The sequence below is a fragment of the Rhyacophila brunnea genome, unplaced genomic scaffold (assembly GCF_057557595.1).
Source record: "Rhyacophila brunnea isolate RB1 unplaced genomic scaffold, BYU_Rbru_1.0 scaffold_16, whole genome shotgun sequence".
In the NCBI taxonomy this organism is placed as follows: Eukaryota; Metazoa; Arthropoda; class Insecta; order Trichoptera; family Rhyacophilidae; genus Rhyacophila; species Rhyacophila brunnea.
The window spans coordinates 13,992,683-14,006,743 of NW_028232816.1; the positions used below are offsets into that span (position 1 = coordinate 13,992,683).

A 14,061-nucleotide genomic window follows, 5' to 3' on the forward strand; every position below is an offset into this window, starting at 1 on the left:
CACCAAACTTGGTGATGGATGTATCTATATACTCATATGTTAGCATTGGAAAAACAGATCATTCCAGAAGGTATTCTCATATACACATTTAAGAGTACACATTAACATAATATTATCTCTTGAAAAGAGCATCTGTCAACAGCTCTTTCCTCTAAAGAAAGAAGGAAGAAAAGAAATACACGGTAACAGCTCAAAAACAAAATAACCGTGAAAGCCTGGAGAAATAATAATATAATAGCGATAGCCCACGACTTCGTCAGTGTGAAATACCGAATAAAAGGTAAACAGTAAATCAACGAGATATAGGTACAACGGTTGGGTCTGAACGCGTGCCCCTCTACCCGCAACTCACCACTTCACCATTGCTATCCGACCGCTATAATTACTCGTGACTCAATTGTATTATTAGCTCCGACTAAGCCTGCGTGAATAACAATGGGTAAATGAGGGCGCGCGTCCCTCTACCTGCACCTCACTACTGAACCGTTGTTATTGGACTACTTTACATACTTGTGATGAATTGTTGGACATACGTTATTTTCGAAAAGTTTCATGTTAATTTCCCAACCTTTTAAGATGATTTAATCTGATAAAATAAATAAGATATACTGAGCAAAACATTTACATGACCACCTACTTTAATATATTATAATATGGCTGTCGAGGTTCTCTCAATTGCTCAGAAATTCCAAAATCTGAAACACCTCGGTACACGAAACAATAACTTTAAACACAAGAGCACTCACTCGGACAGTGAAATATGTGAGTTCGCATCTCACTTGAAACAACTTCTAAGGGTTTTCAAAATTATGTATTTCAATCAATAATGCATTAAATTAGCGTCTGCACGGCGGAAACTCATTATAATAATATAATAATTACAAAATAAAAAGGACTTTTGGTACTGTTCGGTTATACGGAATACAGCGGAAAACGCATTTTGAAAATAGCCGATAAACTGGATTATTTGTTAGGTTAACCTAACCTAACCAAACCTAACCCAACCCAACCTAACCTAAACTAACCCAAACTAACAAATAATCCAGTTTGTCGGCTATTTTCAAAATGCGTTTTCCGCTGTATTCCGTATAACCGAACAGTACCGAACTTTTTATAGACAACGTTTTTAAATTTTCTGTTGAATTATATAAACTTGATTTGACTAGTTTAAACGATCAAAAAAAAATGTATTTGAAAGAAATAATACTGAAATGTCATTTTGACACTCATATTGATTTCCATAGTAACGCACGTATATATTAATAATTTAGTAGTTAGGACCCTAGCAACCAATAATAGTGGATTGGACTACGGATTTCTTCCGAAATAACTTTTCATACAAAACAGAAATAACTGAAAATGAATTTAATTCTACTTAAAAATGGCTAAAAGTATTAAAAAATGCATTGGCATCGTGTTATGATATATTTTAAAAGTTTCAAATGTCTAGCTAGTCGGGAAGTTAGTTAAAAATTGATTGCAAGATATGTATCGGACAAATAAGAATACGACCTAATAAAAACGTTATCAAAATAATGACTGTGTGATAAAAAAAAATCTTGTAGTACAAAATCTTTAATACCTACATGATTTAAATGTGATGGAAAATATCAAAATATAAAATAATACTTGTGAGTATTTCAACTTTTATGAAGCCAAACAAAAGATTGTACTTTGAACATGACTAATTTTTAAAACAATATTTTAATAAATCCGTACCTAATAATAATTATTCATATAACGAAGAAATACTTTGATAATATAATTCTATTAGTAACCCTTAATTAATACTCTTATTAGAACGGAACAACAATACAAAACAATGAAACTCGATATCTGGCAAACAAATACTTACCTATATGGATATTTACTAGGCCTTAATGGATGACTCCCACCGTATCTCATAGATCTATCAACGATGAATACAACAGCCTACATAATATGGAAACAATACAGTGGTCCATTTGTATAGAGGGGGTACTCAAGCCACTAGCCAGTGTGGGGTGTTATATTCGTACAATGAAGGGTTAGTTCAAATTATTATCCCAGATAATGAAGTTATCATTTTTTCTTACGATTTGATTTTGATATATTACCATTAATAGTTTTAGTAAATTTTAATCGAAGAATAATGCACACATAAAATATAGACGATTTTGAATAAATTATTAATTATGTTCTATAAAGCGAAGCAGTGATATCCAGTCAATTCGACGTTTTGGGCTATTTTAATTAAAAATAATAAAATATAATATATGGATAGTTACGTGAGTATAAAAAAGTATTTTAATCTTTATCAACATTTTTTTCAGTTAAAAAAATGATTTATAGCTCTTTTTATACACAATTTTAAAAGTCTTTAATAATTATTTTAAATGAATTGTGTTTTATTTTAATTGATATAAGAGTATATATTACATATAATAATTAAAATTAAGTACATAACCAAAGCAAATGTCAACAGCAAGTTATCATTTTATTTTATTAATTGCAAGCAAAGCATCCAATGGTTTCTTTTTCAACCTTTTCAACCATACAAGTAAGATTTAAAACTTAAACGTTTTTTACCAGATCTAGCATTTTTGAATAGGCATCTACTCTCCAACAAGAAGATTTAGGCAAAAGCCGGAAGGCGCTGTTGTCGACTAAATGGGAGGAGCTTGTTAATTCACAGTTTTAACAGGTAGCCAAGAAGATATTATTCGAGTATAGCTTGCAAAATTCCCATCTGACGTATGGATATAAATCTAACGTTTTTTGACACGACAAACTGCTTATAACTTCTCATAAAAAAAGGTTGCCGTTTGTACCTTATATCTTATCGCTTTAATAAATGTTACATAATTATAATAATTTATTTTCTGCATAAAAACGATTACTTTCTCACGGACCGTATAAACAAAGTAATGTAATATTCGAATTAGTATGTAATAACACGTCATAAATTATTTAATATAAAAGCTCTGTTATTAGCAATGTAGATTTCTCTCTTTCCTCGCCCTATATCCGTCACCTACCGGTAGGTATGTACGTCTCCCGTCCTTCGTTTTCCGAACACATTCTGAATTCAAACAGACGTGGTGCGTTTCCGCCCAACTTGACACTGATATCGGGGAAATCCCTCGACCCACTTCCGGGGAGAGTGAAAAATTTCGCGGCATACCCGAACTGCCCTTTGTTAGAAATTTCAATATGATTAACAGATCTAAAATGTTTGAATGAACTTTGATTGAACGTTGACCTCACGTTAAAGTAAATTGCATTCAATGAATCATTGTATACATGCGTAATTAATGCGTTATCATTCACATTAACTCTTGATAAGATAACTGTGGACTGTAAAATAAAGCTTTCTTAAAATAACATATTTTTAAATTTATAATAACAAAGAAAGAAAAATTTTGATAGAAAAATCCTACGTCAAGCAGTAATTTTGTTTTTTAATGCTTTATGGATTTTACTGTGACAACACTGTGATGAATTTCAATTTACTATATCGTTAAGAGACGGTAGATTGAGACGAGAGATAAAATAGAGCAGTGTCTCATCTTGGCCGAATCCGTGGTTTACAAATAAAAATCCTGCGGATGACAGCAATTTACATATTGTTCTTCAATGTGCATTTCCAATGTTTAGAACGAATGGATTATAATCATTCCTCTTACGTTAATTATTAAAATAACCCCCAATCTGGAGATCCAATTTCTCCACTTAAGGATGAAAATTGAAATTATATAATATTTTTAGATCATTTTTAGTATCATGGTGAAGCAAAGGGCCCACAAAAATGACTGTCGACTATTTAATCTGCAAACCAGCTAACTGCATTTTTAACTAAAAATGAGATTTTGTTGTTATTTTGTTATAAAACATGTTTTCTATGTGCACACAAATTCTTAAACTTGTAAATAAATACGTTTTCGTTATTCACACAAGACAGCCAACTGCAGGTAAGAAATTTCCAATATCGTAAATGAAACAACTACGCTCTTTATATAAATTTTCTTTATATATAAAAAGGAAGCTAAAATAGTGTATTAATAAAATTCATAGTGTAGCTTAGTTGTAAATAAAAATTTCCACGTGTATTTTTGGAATTGTTAAATTCCGCTCGATAGTTAAATAATTATTAAAGTTTTTTCTCTTTCCTGAATAATTTGCCCAAACTGAGTTTGCAGATTAATGAGTCGATGTTTATGAAATGACCGCTGGTATACAGTTATCGAGACTTAATTTCCCTATTTGTCGCCCTCTTGAGAGTCCAACCAGTTTAATCCTCCTGTATTTATAATCTATAATATTTTAGTTTTGCGATATTTATTTCTTCAAAAGTTATAAGCGATTCCAATTTAACACTTTTTTGGATATCATAAATGAGCAACTGGCAACTTATTTTGAAAAATATATCTATCGCAATCTATCATTCTAAAAACCTCGAATTTCTCGAATTCCTCGAAAAAATAAAATGAATAAATATAATATACACTTTAACTTGACGCTATTTTAATTTAAAAGTTTTTGATGTAAGTACAAAACACTTTTATTTAACCAAATTCAATGTAAGAGTAAATAAAAAATATTCATTTGCCAAGTAAAATCGACTTTTTCCAATATAAATATGATTACAATACAGAACAATCAGTGAAATAAAATTCTAAGTAAGTTAAATAATATATTTTCGCCTATGTAAACAGTATTTGAGTCAATACTCCAGACCGACGGTTATTTGCACGAAAAACAATGGGGCCCTTTTATCACAGTTTATTTACAAAGAAAACTTCCCGAAAAATAAATATGAAATTGGATTCCGAAAATCAAAACGAAGCCAAAGAATTTTATTGAACATAGGAAACTTACGGATACCCAATATTATTTTGAGAAAATTAATGAAAATTTTCGATCAAAAATTACTTAACATACAAATATTAGGGTATTTGTTTTGCTTTAGTTAATGGTAGCAAAGTTTTAACATAAAACGACATCAACTTTATTATGCACGTGAATGATTTACTATTACAAAAATATTTTTTTCATTATTAATAAAATTATTCTTTTAATTATCGATTTGAATAATAAAGAAATTGACGAATACTATCACAAAACTCAGGCTATGATAAAATACATAGATATGTTGTCACCTCACCAGGATCAAACCGGGAGCCCCCGGATGAAAGTCGAGCGACTTATGCACTGAACTACGAGGGTTATCATAATATTATAACATAAATTAAAAACACATAAGAAATCACGATTATGTGTTTGAATCCCAATTTGAATTGATTCATTTCATATTTGAATGATGCTAAAATATTAAAATCATAATTTTGTAGATATTATATTATGTTTTTAATAAAATATAATTTGATTAACAAACAGGTATCACAAAATAGTCTTGTATAGTGATCTGAAATCTATATAATAATATAAATATATAATCTAATGTAATATACTGCTTGCTGATTTCGCGGTTGATTGCAAATTTGTTTAGTTATTTAACTGTCACCGTATCTAAGTAGCAAGGGGTGGAGATGAGCTGTTAAGATTCGACATAAATAGTGCACACTAAACTTATTTAGTCATACTTATTTGTTTTCATTGAACTAAGAATATAATTTGCAGATGATGCTAGTTAGTTTTTTTTTTGTTTTTAATCAAACTCAAAACTAAAACTAATTAAACCAAACCATAATAGTTTAGGTATGCAATGGGCAATCCGACAAAATAGTGTATACTTTTTCATTCATACTAATTTGCTTTCATTGAACTAAGAATACAATTTGCAGATGATGCTGGTTAGTTTTTAAAATTCAATGAAACCCTGCCTAAGCCAAACCACAATAGTTTAGAGATACTATGGGCGATCCGACAAAATAGTATACACTTTTTCAGTCATACGTATTTGTTTTGGTTGAATAAAAATTCACGTTACAGGTGGTGTTGGTTAGTTTTTTAAAATTCAATAAATCCTGCATAAGCCAAACTATAATCGATAAAAATATTCTTCTATCTATAAAATATCTAAAATTATGTATGGTTTAAGAGCATAATTTTAGATATTTTATAGATAGGTAAACGAATATTTTTTGACCACTACTAAGGCTCGGATTATTTGAATTTTAAATAATTACAAGATAAAAAGAACTTTTTATATACAATGTTTTCTGTTAAATCATATGATTTGACTTGACTAACTTGAACGATCAAAAAAAATGTATTTGATAGAAATAATACAGAAATGTCATTTTGACACTCATATTGATTTCCATAGTAACGCACGTATATATTAATAATTTAGTGGTTAGAACCTAGCAACCAATAACAGTGGATTGGATTACGGATTTCTCCCGAAATAACTTTTCATACAAAACAGATTTAACTGAAAATGAATTTAATTCTACTTAAAAATGGCTAAACGTATTTAAAAAATGCATTGGCATCGTGTTCTGATATATTCTAAAAGTTTTAAATGTCTAGCTAGTCGGGAAGTTAGTTAAAAATCGATTGCAAGATTTGTACCGGACAAACAACCATTGGGCAAATAAGAATGCGGCCTAATAAAAACGTTGTAAAATAACAGCAACCGTCTACATATTGTAGTCTTCGTTAAATGAAAATAAATACGTTTGACTGTTTAGTATGCACTAATATAATATATCGGATCTTCACAGTTAACCTTCGCCCTTCGCCATTGCCGTATATATATTTTATAATTAATTGCTGAACGTTACGGGAACATTCCAAATAGATAATAGAAGAATATCATAAGAATAGCATCTGTATTGAGCTGGAAATGTAGAGGAAAAGAAAGATAATGAATAATATTATATAGAGACAATTCAAAAACAGAATAAATAAACGAGAGTTATAATAAGTTAACTGCATTGTTTTTCTTATTTTCAAACTCACATCAAAGCTGAACACTATCACGGGTCAATTGACAATACTGTCTAATTGCACAAAACAACGTTGAGTAAAGTTGTTCTTTGCTTGACAGAAGCCGTTCACTAGTGCCGTAGAACAGACCTTTGTTTTGTCGTATTTCCACTCTTTTTACTGCAAGTTTTATTTTACCTTGTTACTGTATCACTTGAAACGTGTTTTGTAGAAAGGGGTTGGTACATCTTTCTTTCGTGCACACTGCTTTTGAACGCGGAAAATGACGACCGGTCGTGTGGAAAGTTTACGGTAGACTACAGATCATTTTCTTTGTCGATATATTGTTTTAGTAAATAAATATATTTCGTCATATAGGTTCTAGAACAATAAATACCCCCTGTATAAAAATGAAACTTAAAATAACAGCGCTTTAGAAATGCCTAAGTAGCTAAATTTCATGAACTTTTAATCAAATTATTTCTCAATTTATTTACAATTATTTTTTATCACATTTTTATCTCTACCGACATTTTGAATGGGGGAGCTTAGTCGTCAGACTTTTTTTATATCGGGGTCAATGTCCGGGGGGCTTTTGTTCAGGGGATAATAATTGTTCTGTCACCATTATAAGGCAAGAGAAAATGCCTCTTACGTTCCATAAAAGTAATTTAATAATTGAATTGGATGTCTTGCACAGTGCACGCCATTTTTAATCAGTATCGTGGATAGTAAGTTCTTCCTGGGAGATACACGCAACCCTTACAGTTAAAACAATAGATAAGAATGAAGACATTTTTTATAGGGTTTAGTGCTGATGATAATGAAAGAATATTACATATGGTCACTGCAATGAAATCTTATCGATTAAATCGAAAAAACGTATTTAATATTATTTCAGAACAAGGGAAAGTGCCTTGACTGTTTAGTCTCCTTGACAATAGCGATCATTCATGATAGCTTATCTCGATTTTGGCCTGTTCAAAATTGTTCCTTGGTTTCTAATACAATATAGTTTTTACTCAAGACGTTTTAGTTTTTCATATACCTCAGCAATGCTCAACATCAATTCCGGTATATCTAATTTCTTGTGATACAATTTATGACCGAGATACATCAATTACGGGAGAATAAAATACTCGTTAGAAAAGAACTTAATTCAAAATATCGGAAATTGATAACAGTGTCTATTTTAAAAATGTTAAAATTATACAGATTCGATTTTCCATTGCAATATAAAAATGAGGTAAGCAGAAACACACAAAATTCTCTTTAGTATGAAACAAAAATATGATTCTCCCAATTAACAGAGACAGTGGAACATCTAGTGTCATAGTAAATACCTACCTATATAAAATTAATGTTAAATCCATTGCCATAGCAACCTAACTAAGCCAATGATAATAAATTACTAAGAGAAGTTTACAAAGGTAGATAGAAAATAAATTCAACGAAAACACTCTTTGTTTATGCGAAAAGGTTGGTACCTACTAATAATAATTATATCAGTACAGTATGTAACATAATGAGATTTACTTTTAGACAATTATGTTGTTAGTGTTGTAGATATAATAAAGCTTTCATTTTCTTTGTTCTAGATCGCCAGTTGACCGTGGTAACAGTCTGGAATCCAACCAGCCCTCCCCCATCTTTCTTTTGGGTTTTGATCGAGAAATCTCGTTTCGTGAATTCTCGAGAAATAATTAGGAAAGCACAATCACGAATCGCCAAAAGGAATTTTCCACAATTTTGAGAATTCGAGAAATAATGGTTACTAGGAAAAATTTAAAGGAAATAGAAAGCTGCCGACCGTAGTCGTAGTTATAGTATAGGTGATTTTTTTTAGCTGAAAGAAAAAAGAAGATACGTTGATTCTGAATGGAATTTATTAAACATGTCGGAGAAAAAAGAGCTAAAAAAAATTGGCAAGAAGTAACTTTATTAGAATGTTGATCTCTATCGAGAATTCTCCGGAAATCAATAAGATAACCCCGAATTTTCGAGATATCAAATAATAAAAATTTGATAATTCGAAAAGGATGCACAATATTTCATTCATTCCACATTTGTCACTCGAGGGTAACTTGAGACTTCTATAAATTTCAATATATTATGCCACTCATTACAGACCCTGTAAAGTTCACGATTAAGCTCCTATCCAAGATGGTTGTAACAGTTGTTAGGTCATACCTTTGAAATATTATACGAGGGTGGGTCAATAAGTCCTTAGAAAAGCCGACAGGTAGCGCGACTAGTACTGTAAGCGGTTTGTTTTCATGCAGCGGCACTACCGATTCAGTATGCTGCAAAGTTTCAATCAGATTGGTCGGGTTGTTGTGTGTTTCTCGTACATTTAAAAAAAAAATTGGAAATTGGAGAATGGAAAATGGAAAAATGGAAAATGGAGAAAATTGAGTTTAGAGCTGTTATTAAACATTTTAATATAAAAGGGTTAACAGCAAAGGAAATAAAAAATGAGTTGGATTTAGTTCACGGCATATCTGCTCCTTCACTTGCAACTATTTATAACTGGTTAAATGAATTTAAACGTGGTTGTACATCAACAAAGGATGAACCACGCTCAGGACGTCCTGTAGAGGTGACTACACCAGAAATGATCAATAAAATCCACGATATGGTGTTAAGTGACCGAATATTAAAGTTGAGTGAGATAATTGAGGTTACAGGGATCTCAAAAGGTAGCGTCATTTCTATTTTACATGACAAATTGGGCATGAAAAATATTTCTGCAAGATGGGTGCCGCGTTTGCTCACAGTCGACAATAAACGCAATAGGGTGGTGGCCTCTAAAGCCCTGTTGTCGCTCATGCAACGCAATCCGGATGATTTTTTTCGTCGCTTTGTGACTGTAGATGAAACATGGATACACCACTATACTCCCGAGACGAAAGAACAGTCAAGCAGTGGATTGCGAAAGGCGAACCATGTCCAAAGAAGGCGAAAACCGTAAAATCAGCTGGTAAGGTTATGGCTACTGTATTTTGGGATGCACGTGGAATTATTTTCGTTGACTATTTGGAAAAAGGAAAAACAATAACAGGGGATTATTATGCATCTTTATTGGACCAGCTAAAAAACAAAATTGAAGAAAAACGGCCTCATTTAAACAGGAAAAAAATCCTCTTTCATCAGGACAATGCCCGTGTTCACACATGTTTACGATCAATGGCTAAAATTGAAGAATTGAAGTTCGAATTGGTCGACCACCCACCGTATTCGCCAGATTTAGCCCCCAGTGACTTTTTCCTTTTCCCAAACTTAAAAAAATGGCTAAGTGGACAACGTTTTTTTTCAAATGAAGAAGTCATCGATCGGACAAATGCTTATTTTGAGGACCTTCCGAAAACTTATTTTTCTGACGGTTTAAAAAAAATTGAGAAACGTCTAACCAAGTGTATTGAGCTCCAAGGAGATTATGTTGAGAAATAAAAAAAAAATACAAAAATAAAAACTGTTTTAATGCTTTTTTCTAAGGAATTATTGACCCACCCTCGTACCATCGATGTTCAGAGCATACTTTTTCAGTATCGTATTTTCTAAATACAAAAGTACGTCGTAATATAAACACAAGTAAGTGCTGTGAAAAACATAATAGTGCATCGACAAGGCATGTAAACTAATATAATGTTTAATTTGAATTCATATCACGTGGCCATTTTGATCTAACTTAACCTATCAAAAATATTTATAAAATCCATATCGATCGCCGTACGAATAGTCGAAAAAGTAAAATGGCTAAGGTAACGGGAAGGTTACAGCGGTATCTGAGTATTCAGTAACAATTTTTTTTTAACGTACAGTGAAAATCACCACGTATTTTTTTCGTTATATTGTTTATGTTTCTGTTTTACAGTAAAATCTCTGTAAAAAAAATATGTTCGTCGGGTTGATGTACATAATATTGTAGAAAATAATTGTTGTTATTAAACATGCCCCTTAAAAATAAATCTCGCATCGTGGAACTTTTTCTAGCGGGGGATTATACTTAGTTTTAAAAGGTTACCATAGATATGTTTAGTTTTGATAATAAAATGACGAACAAAAAAATCATTTCAAAAAAATAAAAAGTACGTTAACAAAAGATCTCAAATGCGAATTGAAAATAGCTTCATTATGACGATATATATCCTCATAGTAGTAACAATCGCGAACAAATAATTAATATAATTATTTTGTACACATATGGTATATACTGAAAGAGATAACTACCTGACCTCTCTTGCCTGTTTGCTTTGTGGGGAGTAGTATTCGTTGTGCTCAGAGAGCTTTCATTAATGTATTTGTGGAATGTATAGCATTTCTAACGAAGCAAAAATGGTTTTAGGTCAATCATATCGCAGTGAATAGCATATTATACGAACCAAAGAATTTTAACCATATTTATATAAATGAAACCACGCAAAATATTATAATGTTTGTATAATTATATTTGACACAATTAAATTATACTAATGGTTTTATAAATGCGTTTAAAAATTAATAAATGTAAAAAATCTTAACACCACTGCACAGTTATGTACCGAAATATGACTATATTCTAAAACATTAGAGCGAGAGGATTAAAAGAATTCTATTTTATGTAACAAAAATACTTTATGCAGTCATCAAATGTTTAAAATAACTATAAAGGATAATAAGGCTTCAAAATTATATAAATAGAATATCTACAACGTTTAAGGAGTGTCCAGGATCATGGTTTGAAAATACAATAAAAACTCAATTTTGACCTTCGATGAGCATGTCCCCCCTTAAGGTAAAATTTCATAGAAAATATATCATTTTTTTAACGATTCAGTAGAAAAGCTGTCACTCTCAACGAACTTTATTGATTTAAGGAAAATAATAACTTCCTGCTGACAGAGACGTGAATGATAATCCATGAAATAAAATACGTCTCATGAAATTTACTTCCTAGTGGACGAAAAAACGTTTACTTTTGACATTCGTTAATTTTCATTTGACATAAAAATATTTAAATAATTACTTAGTTGTGTAAGATGTCAAATATTGGCGACATAGCTGTGTCATACATAATATTTTTATATGATTTATTAAATAAATAAAAAGACAGGCCGAGTATCGTTTGGGTGAGTATTTGAGGTGAAGGATGCATATCTAATATTTATATTTGATGTTGCAAAAGGATTTGATTTTGCATCTTATTTTTGTCCCACGCTATAAAAATACTATTTGGTTTTGAATCCCTTTAATTTATAAACGGTTATAATTTTACAGTACAATATAAGTACATATAAATATTAGCTGAAGTGCCCGGCTTCGCACAGGGTCGCTTCGTGGTTTTATTTATTTTAGATATTTAAAAAATAATAAGAGGTATTTATTTTTTTAATATTAAAATATCTGTGTAATACAATAAGGCAATATGAAAATAGTTCTAATAGGAGTAAAGGTCAAATAAAAGAACACTAAATTAAAATCGAATCCAAAATATTAAAACGTAATTAATGTTATTAATATGTAGAAAAAAAAATCAAAATTGGATGGAACAAACAAACAACACACTTTGTATTTTATATAACACTAATTTAGAAACCTTCGCAGGTGTGCGCACAACAACTGACAAAAGTTTCATCGCAATCGGATGAATGGTATAGGAACGCATACGAATGGAAGAAGAAGATGATTTTCTAATTCAGAAATCTTCGTGGGCATGCGCACGACAACTCACCAAAGTTTCATTGCAATCGGATTAATGGTATAAGAACGCATACGAATAGAAGAAGATGGAATAGAAGAAAAAGAAGAAAAAAATAGTTGTACCAATTCAGAAACCTTTGCGGGCGTGAGCACAACATTTGGTATAGGAACGCATACGAATAGAAGGAGATAGAATAGAAGAAGAATATGGTTGTACTAATTCAGAAAGCTTCGCGGGTGTTACCACAACAACTGACGAAGGTGTCATCGCAATCGGATGAATGGTATATGAACCATACGAATAAAAGAAGATATAATGAAGAAGAAGAAGAAGATGGTTTTTCTAATTTAGAAACCTTTGCAGGTGTGCGTACAATAACTGACGAAAGTTTCGTTGCAATCGGATGAATGGTATAGGAACCATACGAATAAAAGAAAATAGAACGAAGAAAAAGAAGAAGATGATGATTTTTCTAATTCAGAAACCTTTTCGGGTGTGCATACAACCACTTACCAAAATATCATTGCAATCGGATGAATGGTATAGGAACGTATACGGGACAGACAGACAGACAGACAGACAGACAGATAGACAGACAAACAGATAGACAGACAGATAGACAGACAGACAAACAGACAGACAGACATTCATTTTTATATATAAGATATAGCCTATACTCTTCGCGCAAGTGCAAGCAATAAGTTGACAAAGTTTTATCGCAATCGGATGAACGGTATGGCAGCGCATAAAATACGTACAAACAAACAAACAACCAAATATTGATTTTTTATATATTAGATTATATACATTGTTCATAATAGTAGGTAATGCATTAATTTACAATAAATTGTAATTAAATAAAAATAACATGTAAATATTACAAAAAAGTTAACCGTCTTTTACACTGTAAAATTAAATTTTTGGCGTTAGTTAACGAAAAATTGCATTTATATTTTTAATTCATAAAATTTTTCATAAATCTGTATAGCTACGAATTTCATTAAAAATAAAACAAAAATTAAAATATGTTTAAATGGGCAAATTAACTATTAGTTAAGTTCGACAATGCGATTTGATAGTATTACGGTGATTCCACGTAGGGAAGGAAAATGCATGGTTTGAGATGCCACTGTGGTGGACACACTTGCGGCATATCACCTTAAGGTGGACATGCTCAGCGTAGGTCAAAATAGAGCTTTTGTTTTATTTACAAAGCATGATCCTGGACATACCTTAAACGTTGTAGATAATCTATTTATATAATTTTGAAGCCTTATTATCCTTTATATTTATTTTAAACATTTGATGACTGCATAAAGTATTTTTATTACATAAAATAGTATTCATTTAAACCTCTCGCTCTAATGTTTTAGAATATAGTCATATTTCAGTACATAAATGTGCAGTGGTGTTAAAATTTTTTACATTTATTAATTTTTAAACGCATTTATAAAACCATCAGTATAATTTATATCGACATTATTATAGTGAAATATTTACAATAAAAA

General features: G+C 31.0%; 1 protein-coding gene across 1 annotated transcript in view; it reads right to left on the minus strand.

Moving 5' to 3' along the window:
• Pde8 (phosphodiesterase 8) overlaps positions 1–14,061 on the minus strand; it is a 460,289-nt gene that overhangs the window by 143,312 nt on the left and 302,916 nt on the right. The gene's annotated exons all lie outside the window — the stretch shown is intronic.